Here is a 13,451-nt window from a genome sequence, read left to right as displayed (position 1 = left end):
TCATGGTGTAAAGAGAATTTCCATTGAGAAGAGAATGAGTGGGCCAGGGAGCCAGGAGTGCTAGGTCTTCACCCAACTTTGCATCTCTTCTTATTTGCATTTATTATCATGCACTAACTATTCACAGAGAGCCTTGCCCTTTGTGGGTTCACATTAATTTAGATTGCTTTTGAAAAGCAATCAAGGAGGGAATTAAGTGATCATACATCAAAGGGAGAAGAGACGTGGCACCCAAGAGCCCAGATGCACTTTGCTATAATAGGCTGTGAACTTCCCTCTAGCCCAGGAAATACTTGTACCTCAGCTCTGCTAACACCTCTGCAACCCTGTCCATAGCACTTTGGATCAGTATGGTGGGGGGAGGTAGAGGAAGCATGTGTGGCAGATGATGAATGGGCTGAGACTCGATTCTTTCTCCTTTCCAGCCTTAGTTTCTACATCTGTAAAATGAAAAGGTGGATTAGATGACCTTTTCCACCCTTCCTTCTAGGTCTGCAACTCTGTGCCAGTCTTTTTGAAGACGTATAATTGCATAACACTACAAATAGACGGCCTAATTACCTGCGCATAATCCATAAGATTTTCCTTGCTCAGTCTTCCCATGGGCGTTATTAGGAACAGGAAAGTAAACTAATATTTCCCTGTTCTGCTCCTGTTTCAGTTATCCAGTGCTGTTCCTCTAGGCCGTGGATTTCTCAGCTGTTTCCTCTTTGTTTTATTTGGGGCCTTTAAAAACCTGTTTAAAGTGGAATATACAGAAAAGTGCATGTTCGATAAGTATGGTTTGATCCTTGCTTTTTAATGATCATTTTCTTGTATCTTTCTCTCCCTTACCAGCCATGTCTTCTGATTTGGGATGGACAATGAAACAAATCTCTCTTTCCCATAGGCCTTTCTTTGGCAGGGGGTTGTTTGCTAAATGAGTTTGGGAGACTGGCTGTGGACCTGGTTTCTGTTTCCCTAAGCTAAGCACCCTTAGAGTTAACGGAAAGATTTGTATAAGGCAGTGGGGCAGGGCAGGTTCCAGCAAGAAAGAGAGGATGAGGAGGACCAGGGCTGAGACAGCCCACTGCATTTGTCATTAGGACATTGGCAAAGGCGGTGCTTTTTTGAAGAGGAGAAAGGGAGGTGATGTGTGGAGAGATAATGGATGTGAAGTGCTCAGCAGTTTCTGTGTGTACTGGTGTGGTTTCTCCCTTAATTACCTCCCATCTACTCTCAATTCCTGGGTGACAGTGATTAAATCCTGCCCAGCCCATTCCTCAGTTAATCCCCTGACTGGGCTGCTGCTTTTTGACTTTTTATCTTGGAGGCACATTGCCTGTTAGAGAGGTTGCCATTAAAGCTCTATTTTTTGCTGGAGAAAAAGTAAGATTTGGGGAGAATTTAGTACCCACTGGCTATAGAAAGGGCTAATTAACCTTGCTCTGGGGCCGTCCAGATGACAGGCTGTTCCTCTGTAGAATAACAGATGCCCCTGATGTTTATTCAAGAGCAGCTTATTGATTGGACTGACTCAAATTGAGTAGATTTCAATAACTGGAAATGTCTACTTCAGGCTACCTAAGGATATGGTGTAATTATTCCTGGGGTCATATGTACATGCTTGGGTTTGGAGAGAGCTGGAGTTGACCTACTCAAGCTGATTCACATTTTCATTTCACATTTAGCTGAGGTTCTCCAAAGGACAGTTTCCTTACCTGTAAAATGAGGTAAGTAGTACATAGTTTGCAGAGTTATATGAGGATTAAATGAGATTATCTATCTCATGTACTTAGTATAGCTCTTGGTGTGTAGTAGGCATTCAGTAAGAGGTGGTATTTTATTTTACAGATTTTATTTATTTATTTGGCACAGAGAGAGAGAGCACAAATGTGTCGAGCAGCAGGCAGAGGGAGAGGGAGAAGCCAGCTCCCTGCTGAGCAGAGTGCCCGATGGGATGCAGGACTCTATCCCAGGACCCTGGGATCATGACCTGAGCCTAAGGCAGATGCTTAACGGACTGAGCCATGCAGGCACCCCAAAAGGTGGTATTAATGCCATTATAAGCAAGCATTTGTTGAGTGTCCCAGGTGCTATTACAGAATTTATAATACAGGACCCTGTTCTTAGGAAGCTGGCAATGTAGCAGTAACAGGAGAATCAGAACACACAGGAAATAATCACAAGATGGTGTTGTAAATATAGTAATAGAGGGGCACTCAGGATTCTGTGAGAACACAGAGGAAAGAAGAAGGGTTCTTTCTGGGTGAGGCAGACCAGCCTTCCCTAAAGGAGGAGTATCCTAAGTTAGACCTTGAAAGGGGAAGAGCGAGGATGTTCCTGACAGAGAAAACTTCGAAGTCCAAAGGCCTTGATGTTTGAGACAACTTGGTGCTCTTTAAGAAAGTGTAACTATCTCGGGGTATGTTGTGGAGGGGGAAGTGAAATGGGCTTGGTAATCATTTCTGCCAGCCCCAGAGTTTGAGGGGTGGTTGTGCTGGAGGGTGCTGAGCCTTCGGGTTTGGTTTAAAGTGGAGTGCTCCCACCAGTCTGCCTTGCTGAGCTCGGTGCGCCTACCCACTCCCATCTAATCCTCCCCAGGGCCTTTTGGGAGCAATCAGGCCTGGCATCCAGGACTCCTTACACTCTGCCTCCAATCCTTTTTCCCCTCTAATCTCAGACATCAGTATTTCTCAACATTTGCTCAGCGGCCCTCTTACAAACTGGGTGCCATCGGTCCACCTCCCTCACCTGCCGTCAGTCCAGTTCACAGATGGCTCCTTCTGCCATCGACCCTCCCTCCCTAGCCCCTACAGCCTTGATTCTCTCTGCCTTATTCCAGAACACAGGGTAGCTAGTGAGAGGCTCAGCCCAGGCATATGGGGTTAGAGAGGCACAGCCTGGTGGGAAAGGCACGGTGGGGTGTACAAAGGTGCCCAGTGTGCCCAAACGGGACTGGAGTCCAGGCAGGCAAGAGGATTCATGGTGTTTCTGAAACTACAGACTCTGCCCCACCCCACCCCCGCCCCACCTCCACCCCCCAGTAGGTGGATAGAATACTACAAAGGGGACCTGGGATCCTTGGGAATCTAGGGCAAGGCCTTCTAGGGGAAGACCCCAGTCTGGTAAGAGCAAGGTACACCAGACAAGTGACTAGAATAATACCCATTCAAGGCTTGGGAACAAGGTAGGATTCTATTCTGTCTGTCAGGCTGGGGTTCACACTGTCGGAGCCACAGGGTGGGGCCTGAGCCTATTCCTACCTTCTGTTGGGAAGGGATGTTCTGGAGCTGGGGAAGAGGCTTGGGAGGAGAGGTGTCAGGGTAAGGAGCCAGGCTGGGCTGGATGACCTCCACCTTCTAATCTCTCATGCTAACTAGCTCTACTTTTAACCCTGTGCTGTTCTGTGAAACAAAATCATTTCAACTTATTGAAACAGGTTTTTGTGAAAGGCCATAACTGTGTGGCATATTATCTCCCTCACCTTGGATTCGGGCATCACCTTGCTCAGTAAGCTCTGTGTGTGAATGAGTTGCTTGGTTGAATGGCAGTGGGGATTGAGGGGAGGCACAACCCAGGGGGCCCTGGACTAGAGGGGACCCTTGGGAATGGAGGGAAATGTCTTCAGAGAGTGTTTTCCAAATGGCCCCCCAAAAGCATTCTGCCTGGCAACAAAGAGCCTTTCAGAATGCAGCTCCTAGAGGAGGAGCTTACAGCGGTGGGGGCACTCACTGGAGTGCTGGTCTTGGGCTCCACAAAGGAGCGCTCCACAAAGGAGGCAAGAAGCAGAGGATTGAGTTTCATTTTGGGGAGTATAGCTGAGGGGGGTGCGCTGAGGGCTGAGGGGCTGAAGCTGGGGCTGGGAGTGAAGGCTGAGGAGAGTGAGAAGGTCTTTAAGGACTGTTTTGCTGTGTGTGTCTGATAGCAAATTTGTGTTTCAGTATTAGAACACAGCTATGTGGGTGTAGAAAGATGTGCTCAACGAGGTTCCCAGGGAGATATGGGTTTTTAATTAAGAACAGCCTTAAATGACAAAAGTAATACACACTTACTGTAAAAATGGAAATATTATAGAGGTATATAAACCTTTAAATAAAACACTGAAAGCTCTTGCCACCCACCATACATCATCACTGTTAACACTGTAGAATGTATGCTCCTGGACTTGTGTGCGCATGTATGTACATGTGTGTATGTATAATCTTTTATATGCACATAAACATCTGTATAACAGACTATGACGGCTAACTTTTATTGAATGCTTACTACATGCCAGGCTCTGTAATGAGAACGAGGTGTTCTTTATTTTCATTACCTCATTTAACTCCTACATCTCTATGGAGTGACATGTTATTATAATCCCCATTCAAAGGGTGAAGAAAGTGAGACAATAGTAAGTTGCAAAGGTGTGGAAATGTGGCTGCCAGCTGCACGCTTTTCCCTGTCAGGGTGTGTGTTGTTTCTAACAAAGCGGGACCCTCTTTAGCTCTCTGTGCAACTTGGCTTCTGCTCTGGGCCATTATCTTGGCTCCTTCTCCTCTTCTCAGAGGTTCCCAGTTATGGCCTTTCCCTCTGGGCTTCGTGTGCTCAGTGACTCTCAGGGAAGGAAGGATGCTGATTGAGGATTGGTCATTACTGGATGAGTTTGGTAGACAGAATAATGCCCACCTCCCCCCCCAAAGGTGTTTACACCCTACTTCTTTGGGAACCTATGAATGTTACTTCATATGGCAAAAGGCTTCCCAGATGTAATTAAGGTTAAGACCCTTGTATTAGTTTCAGGGCTACTGTAACAAAGCATCAAAAACTAGGTGACTTAAACAACAGAAATTTGTTATCTCACAGTTCTGGAGTCAGAGATCTGAAATTAAGATGTGAGCAGGGCATCTGCCCTCTCTGAAGGCACTGGGGGAGAATCCTTTCTTGCCTCTTCTGGCTTTGGGTGTTTGCTGGCAGTCCTTGCTGCTCCTTGGCTTGTAGATGTATCACTTCAGTTATGTGGTCATCTTCTCCCTGTGTCTTCACATCTTCCTTCTGTGCATGTACGTCTCCTTTTTATAGGGAGACCAGATGTATTGGATGGGGGCCTACACAAATGACCTATTAGAGCCTATTTCTTTTTTTGTTTTTTAAAGATTTTATTTATTTGATAGAGAGGGAGAGAGAGCACACAAGCAGGCAGAGCAGCGGGCAGAGAGAGAGAGGGGGAAGCAGGCTCCCCGTTGAGCGGAGAGCCTGGTGTGGGGCTCGTTCCCAGGACCCGGAGATCATGACCTGAGCCGAAGGCAGAGGCATAACCCACTGAGCCACCCAGGTGCCCTGAGCCTATTTCTTTCTTTCTTTCTTTTTTATTTTTTTAAGGCTCTAAAACTTTTATTTAGTACTTGGCATTTGCATTCATCAATCTCTTCTAAACCCTGAGCCTATTTCTAACTAAGGTCACATTCTGAAATATTTGGGGCTTAGGACTTCAACATGTAATTTTTTTTTTTTTTTTTTTTTGGAGTGGAGAGACACAATTCAACCCATAACACCCTTAAAATATGGAGATTGTTCTGGATTACCCAATAGGTCCAGTCTCATCACATGAACCCTTAAAAGCTGAGAACTTTCTCTGGCTGGAGGCAGAAGAGAGATGTACCAGAGGAAAAGTTGGAATGATAGGATACACTGCACCAGCCCTGAGACATAGGGATGCTATATAAATACAAGGATTGGAGAGAGCCCTCTGAGAGCCAAAGGCATCCCTAGTTGGCAACTGGCCAAGAAATGATGACCTCAATCCTACAGCTGCAAAGAACTAGGTTCTGCTCCAACCAAAATCCACAAAAATGTGGACTCTTCCCAGAATCTTCCCATAAGAGCTCATCCAGAAGACACCTTGATTTCAGCCTTGCAAGACCCTAAGCAGATAACTGGCTGAGTCAGCCTGAACTTCTGACCCACAGAAGTGCGAGATAACAAATTTGTGCTGTATTAAGTTGCTACATTTGTGGTCATTTGTCCCAGCAGTAATCCAAAAGGACTACAGTCACCTTCCCATTTCACTGGCCCTTCAGTGCCTAAAGCCAAAGAAATGGCCGATGTTAGGAATTCTTTGGTGACTCATGTCTGCTTTCTTGGGTCTTGGAATACTAATACCATTTGTCTTTGCAGAATGTGATATCTCCCAATATCTTTCACACAAAATTTCATTGTACCTTCTAGTAGCCTTGTGAAATGTAGGGATATTATTCTTCCTATTTTACAAAGAAAGAAACTCAAATTTAAAGAAGCAAGTGCCTTACTCATGGCTTCAAGGACTGGGATTGCAAGCCAGGTTTCCTGCTTCCAAATCACATGTGCTTTTTGCCACAGCCCACAGCTGCCTCCATTTCCTAAAACATCTGTTGTCTGCGCACAGTGACAGCTATCCAAAGGGCTGGGCTCCCTTGTGATAATGTTGAGAGCTTCCTTTTGCTCAAGCTGAAGCCAGTGGACAATTTACTTGGGATGTTAAGGAAGGAATCAATTCTTGCTGTTCGTGGGAGGATGTTGACAGGTGCCTGCTAATGCCTTTTTCACTTCAGGTTCTACAGTGGGAAGGGTGGTAAGCTTTTGGAATTACAGTTCTGATGAGAGAAACTCACTGGGAATTGCACTGGCCAGGAAATGTATTCACAGAGGCCATGAGAGTTACACCAGGATTTGGAAAATGAGCAGGGCTGAGAGAGGGTGGCTGTGTTTGGGTTTCTGGTGTGATTGCAGGGTAGGTCTTTTGCCCACGCCTTCCGACTGCAGTTGCTTTGATAAAACTTGCAGGCAGGAACTGGGTCAACCCTGAAGTGACCCGCCCCACCCCCAGGTCCATCGTGGTGGCTGAGGGTACACCATGCGGTTGCCTCCTTCTGCAGCCAAAAGAACAGCGGTGGGAGAGCAGAAGGGCAAGGGGAAATATAGGCCGAGAATAACTTCCTGCCCTGCCTTGCTTTCTGTGGCTTCCCCACTAACCCACTGTAACTCTTATTAACTCTCTTTGTCTTTCCGTGGGTGGGAACCAAAGAGCCTGTCTTTTGAGGGCAGCTGTGTGCCTATTAAAAGTTCCTTAGCAATTTCCTCTTACTCTTCTTGAACCTGGGGTGTCCCCTCCTCAGTCTTGTTCCATGCATGCCCAGATGACTTGCAATGTATCTTCCCCAAGCTGCAACTCTCTTGGGAGCTGTGAAAGCCACCATACTCCTTTTCCCCTGCATGCCTTGGGGTGCACACTGTGCTAAGTGCTGTGGGGATATCCTGGAAATGTTGGCCTAGTAGGCTTTAGCCTTGGAGGCAGCATGGCATTGTAGAGAGAACTCAAGTATTTATTAAATAGCTGATGTGTGCCTGATCCTGTGCTAGACCTCAGAGACATGACACCCAGCAAATAGCCAGAAGATTGTGTGTGAGTCTTGGTTCTGCCCTTTGTTAGCTTGTGGCTCTGAGTTGGTCACTTCACGTCTGTGTCACAGTCATGTCTCACAAAGACTGAAATGGCACTTTGAAAATATGTTGCAAACTATAAAGCTCTTCGGAGGTGATATTGTTACTTAATGATTCCTCACTTGATTCTCTCAATTATCTGTGAGGTAGGCATGACAGCACTTGGCACACCCATTTTACAGATGAGAGAGAAAGCCTCAGAGAGGGTACAGAGCAGGAGCAGGAATAGCCACCAAATTGTTCAGCTTCTTAGTTGTGGGCTTCTTCTTTTTTCTTCAGATTTTTATTTAAATTCTAGTTAGTTAATATGTAGTGTAACATTAGCTTCAGCAGTAGAATTCAGTGATTCATCACTTAAATAGAACACCCAGTGCTCATCACAATAAGTGTCTTCCTTAATGCCTGTCACCCATCTAGCCCACCCCCCACCCACCTCCATCTACCCTCAGTGTGTTCTCCATTGTTATGAGTGTTTTTTTAAATTTTTTTTTTAAGATTTTATTTATTTATTTGACAGAGATCACAAGTAGGCAGAGAAGCAGGCAGAGAGAGAGGAGGAAGCAGGGTTCCTGCCGAGCAAAGAGCCCAATGTGGGGCTTGATTCCAGGACCCTGGGAGGATCATGACATGAGCCAAAGGCAGGGGCTTTAATCCACTGAGCCACCCAGGTGCCCCTATTAAGAGTGTCTTATGGGTTGCTTCCCTCTCTGTCTCTTTTTTCCTCCCTTCCCATATGTTCATCTGTTTTGTTTCTTAAATTCCACATGTGAGTGAAATCATATGATATTTGTCTTTCTCTATTTTGCTTAGCATAATACACTCTTGTTTCATCCATGTCACTGCAAATGGCAAGATTTCATCTTTTTGATGGCTAAATAATATCCCATTATATACATATATAATCCATTCATCTTCTTTATCCATTCATCTGTCGATGGACACTTGGACCCTTTTCCTAGTTTGGCTATTATTGGTAATGCTGCCGTCAACTTCACTGTGCATGTGTCCCTTCAAATCTCTATTTTTGTATCCATTGAGTAAATACCTTGAAGTGCAATTGCTGGGTTGTAGGGTAGTTCTATTTTTAACTTTTTGAGGAAACTCCATACTGTTCTCCAAAGTGGCTGTACCAGCTTGCGTTCAGTTGTGGGCTTATTCTATTTTACTGTGTAGCTGTATCCCCAGGAGTGACAGTGTTTGATGACATTTTCAACAACAGCATTAATAACTGACATTTATCCTATGCTCACTTTGTGCCAAGTACTAGCTTAAATCCTTTACATGCCTATTATTTTAAAGATTTTATTTATTTGCAAGAGAAAGGTACGGAGAGAGAGAGAACACGAGTGCGTTGGGGGTGGGGGGTCAGAGGGAGAGGAGACTCCCCACTGAGCAGGGAGCCTGATAGGGGCTTGATTCCAGGACCCTGAGATCATGACCGGAGCCGAAGGCAGACACTTAACCGACTAAGCTAGCCAGGCGCCTCTACTTGTCTATTATTATCCCCACTTTCCAGATGAGAAAATTGAGGCTCAGCAAGGATAAGTTATTGGCCCAAGGTCACTTTTCTAGAAAGAGGCAGAGGCAGGATTCAAATTCAGGTGTGTCTAACTCCAGAGCTTTGACTCTGGAATCTAAGCTAACTGCTTATCCACTTGTGCACCCCAGCCTGACATGCATGAAATAACCAGAAAGCATACAAGAGAGTAGGAAAGGGGTAGACAGGTAATAGTTCGTGCTGCACATGCACTCACACATGAAGGTGTGACCCAGACAGGAGAAACCTCGAGAAGGGCTGGCTTCCTGCATCTTGCAGTTATTTGGGAAAGCGGATCTTGAGCAATGGGCAGGATTTAAAGCTTAGAAGGGCGGAGGCTGGTCTGAACAGGGGACCTGGGGGAAGAAGGGAGCCGGGGAGGGGATTCTGGCTAGTGGGTGCATGTCAGGGAGCAGTGGGAGATGAGATGGGCTTTAGCTGTAGCAACAGAGGTGAAGTTGGTTCCAACAGCCATTGCAACTGTGGCCTGAGGGTTAGCCCCATTGCCCACGCCCTGGCCACTAAAGGGAATTAGTACGCAGAGATGTCTCTGGGTCTGGGGTGGAACAGAGATCATGCCCTCATTGTGTTTCTCTTCCTGGGGCCTTGAGGTTAGAAAAGAAGGTGCACAGAGCTGCTTCACCCTAGAGCTGGGGAGAAAGAGGAAGAACAGAGGGGTCCAGGTCAATGGGAGGCATCGGGAGTGCTTGGTATGTCCTCAGGCTGCTCGAGGTCTTGTGCTGGATAGTTGTGGGAACCCTGGTCTGGGAGTCCAGAGGCCCAGGTGTTGTGCTCCTGCCTACCTTTGTGAAGTTGGAAGATTAATCTTTTATGGGCCTCAGTTTTCCAACCATTGACTTGAGAGATGTTATCATTAAAAACCACTGGATGCAAGCGACAGAAACATAATTCAGGCTGGCAGAAAACAGGGATTTATTGACTCATGTGATTGAAAAGCCCAGGGACAGTTCTGATTCTAGGGAAGGTTGGATCTGGATGTTCAAATGGTATCTCTGGGTATCTTTTTTTTTTTTTTTTTCATCTTTTGGCTCTACTCTCCTCTGTAATGACTTTTGTCACAGGCAAGCTCACCAGTCGAGATCTCAAGGTGACTCCCAGCTGCTCTAGGTGTATTTACTCTTCTATCAGCCTTGAGAATGAGGGAGAGCATCTATTAGTAATTCCTGTAGAAGTCCTAGGATGGATGCTTTCTGGTCCTCCTTGGTCATGTGCCCATCTTTGAGTCTATGCCTCTGGTCAGGAATGCCTGCCTCTCATTGGTCAGACTGGGGTCACATGATTATTCCTAGAGTTAGGGGTAGAGTTAGTCCCACAGAAACCACCTGGAGTGAGACTGGGAAGGGATGATTTCTCCAGAGGAACATAGAAATACTGACACCAGAAGAAGGGGGAATGAATGTCAGGCAGGTGAAACTTCAGATATCCTCTTCAGCATCCAAGGGCTGGTCTGACTGTCTCCAAATGTAGCCATTGACTGTGGGACCCCTCTAAATTGTGTTAGGGTCATAGAGCCCTTTGAGAATACCATGAAGGCCATGGGCCTTCTCCCTAGAAAGACAAAGTTGGAACTTCCTGGCATGGCCTCTGAGGTGGCAGTCTTTCCTGCCCGCCCTACCCCCAAGGTACCCAGCCAGCCGCACTGACCTCTTTGATATTCCTTACTCACCCTGCTGCTCCTTCCTACAGGCCTTGATCTCGTTGTTCCCTCTGACCTCGTAAACACCTCCTCTTTATATACTTTCATCACATCATGAACGTCTCCTCTGTCCCTATGTCAGTGCGGCAGCTGTAACTTTTTTCTTAATATGATTATTGGATTAATATCCATCTCTATCACCAGAGCAGAAGCTCCATGGAGGAGGGAGTTGGTTCTGCTTTCCTTCATATCTGCAGCTCCCAGCAGAGTGTCTGGCATGCAGTTGGTGCCCAGTAGTAAAGGGGTGAATGCTTGCCCTTCAGCACGTATTTTTCTTTGAATTTTTTAGTGGTGTACACCTCCATAGAATCAGTCTCTGGACTTCAGGTTCGGAATCTCAGAATAAAAAATGGAAAAATCAAGGCATTGGACAGTTAGCTCTCTTAAAGCAGGGCCGTGTGAATGAGGACCTTCCAGGCCAGCTTTCCTGACAATCTAGGAGCTATTGACTTAAGCAGAGTCCCATGGATGATTAGTTCTGGGTAAAGCTATAGTCGAATACATTTGGGGAGTTCCACCTAATCTAATATATCCTGCTCTTGGAGAGCCACAGCATACATTAATAAAAGGGATGTGTTGGGGCGCCTCGGTGGCTCAGTGGGTTAAAGCCTCTGCCTTCGGCTCAGGTCATGGTCTCAGGGTTCTGGGGTTGAGCCCCACAGCGGGCTCTCTGCCCAGCAGGGAGCCTGCTTCCTTTCTTCTCTCTCTGCCTGCCTCTCTGCCTACTTGTGATTTCTGTCTGTCAAGTAAATAAATAAAATCTTAAAAAAAAAAAAAAAAGGGATGTGTTTTTCAAAATTATCATTAGTATAACTACCACTTGTTGAGGGCTGACCTGACAGGTACCTTAGTAGGTCCTTCTTCTGTATTTTCACATTTAATCTCATAATAGCTTTGTATAATAGATGCCATCCTAACTTCATGTTACCAAAGAGAAATGAATGCTTGGAGAGTTTAAGAATTCCAAGCTATCTTCTAGGAGGTGGTGGATTTGCAGCTCAAACCCTGGCAGTCTGATTATGTCCAAACTCCTTAATCACTGAAGATATGAGGAATCCTATGGTAGGATCAGTTTACCTTTGTTTAACTCATATTTGTTGATAATGGAACCCCTTTTCTCTCTAAGCACTTGGAAGGATCTCAAGGATCACACCTAGTTTGGGATGTGCTCGGGAAGTACTGATTCATGTTGAGTAGGATTAAGACAGGTAGGAGGTAAGCCTGCCACTGGGTCAATTCCACAAATGTTCTGGAGCACCCCCGTGCCAGGCATGGTGCTGAAACCATGAGCACAAAGCCACATCCTCACTGGCCAGAGCTACCCAGTATCTCACTCATCACCATAGCAGACCAGAGCCTTGCTCCTGGGCTGCTCCACCCAGAGCCCATGCGTCTCAGGGTCTTTCTGGGAACACTCAGCTGTGCCTTCCCTTAGTGGAGTATTACCCTGGGTCATGTCCACGAATTAGTTCATAGCAAAACACACCTTCATTCTGTAAATGTTGTTTATTGAGAACCTTCTGTGCTCTTGTACCTGTGTAGGGCCTGGGGATATAGAAGCAAATAAATGCAGTCTCATTTCCCAGGACATCTATTGTCTACTGGGGCGGGGGGGAGAGCGCAGTTTGGTGCACAGGAAACCATAATAAACCTAAGTACCAGATAAACTGAGAAGTGCCCCATTAGAGAGACAGACCACCGTGCTATAGGAGTTCTGAGATATGAGTGATTGCTTCCTTTGTTGTTTTTTAAAACAAATTAATTTTGGTTTGAGATTTAAGCTCATGATGCTAAATGATGCTGGAAGATCTGGACAATGGGCAAACCCAGATGTCTGGTTGGTAGCAGTGAGTGACCATGTGTACAGAGGCATCCTGGGGTATTCCTGCCCACCTGGGCAGGGAGGGACGTGGGACTGAGGTGCTGGTTTGCCAGGCTCCCTTTAGCTGGGCTGCTGATCACAGCTAGGCAGTGCCTGCACGCACAGAGTGCCATCGCCCACTGCCCCTGCATGCTGATCTTTAGGCCACAGAAGGACACCTTCATACTGTCCAGCGTTGCTGGGTCACTCCATTCCCCCAGATTACTCAGATGAGCCCTCAGAGACAGTAGGCTTTTTATTTCACCGACCTCACCTGTCAAATGGGAGTCAAGATTCCTCCTCACAAGGTGCTGGGAGCATCAAATGAGAGGAAATACGCAGAGGAGCTTTATAAATGTTGCGTATTGTTGGAGAACTGTCAGGGACCTGGAGGAGTCCCATGGAGGAGAGGCAGACGGTTCTGGTCCCCTCTGCCCCATCTTCCCTCTAGTGCATTATGGACAAGGTCAGGTGAGGATGAATTTGCTTCACGGTTCCTGAAGCCTCATGTGATCTCTCACGTCTGGGTCTTTGCTGGTGCAGTAAATGATCATTGTGAAGATTCAGTGTAGTGCCTGCCTTGATGGCCTACCAGATGGTGCTGGTTCTTGCTACGGCCGCTCTTGTTCTGTTCCCTCTGCCTGCAGTGTACTTCTCTCTCTTTCTACCTCTTCCACCTGGCTTCCCCTCCTTCCTCCCTCCTATCCTCCCTGCCTCATTACTTATTTGGTAAACACTTCTTTCTATTTTTTTAAATTTTTTTATAAACATATAATGTATTTTTATCCCCAGGGGTACAGGTCTGTGAATCGCCAGGTTTATACACTTCACAGCACTCACCATAGCACATACCCTCCCCAATGTCCATAACCCCACCCCCCTCTCCCGACCCCCCC

At 46.3% G+C, this 13,451-nt stretch overlaps 1 protein-coding gene across 4 annotated transcripts in view; it reads left to right on the top strand.

The window, feature by feature from the left end:
* The window catches only part of LOC111144113 (SLIT-ROBO Rho GTPase activating protein 3), a 287,770-nt gene that overhangs the window by 66,621 nt on the left and 207,698 nt on the right, over nucleotides 1–13,451 (top strand). The gene's annotated exons all lie outside the window — the stretch shown is intronic.

Source organism: Enhydra lutris, unplaced genomic scaffold (assembly GCF_002288905.1).
Source record: "Enhydra lutris kenyoni isolate GAN:26980312 unplaced genomic scaffold, ASM228890v2 scaffoldscaffold10, whole genome shotgun sequence".
NCBI classification, from domain to species: domain Eukaryota; kingdom Metazoa; phylum Chordata; class Mammalia; order Carnivora; family Mustelidae; genus Enhydra; species Enhydra lutris.
Note: the sequence above shows the minus strand (reverse complement) of the source record. Positions and strands in the feature narration are given on the sequence as shown.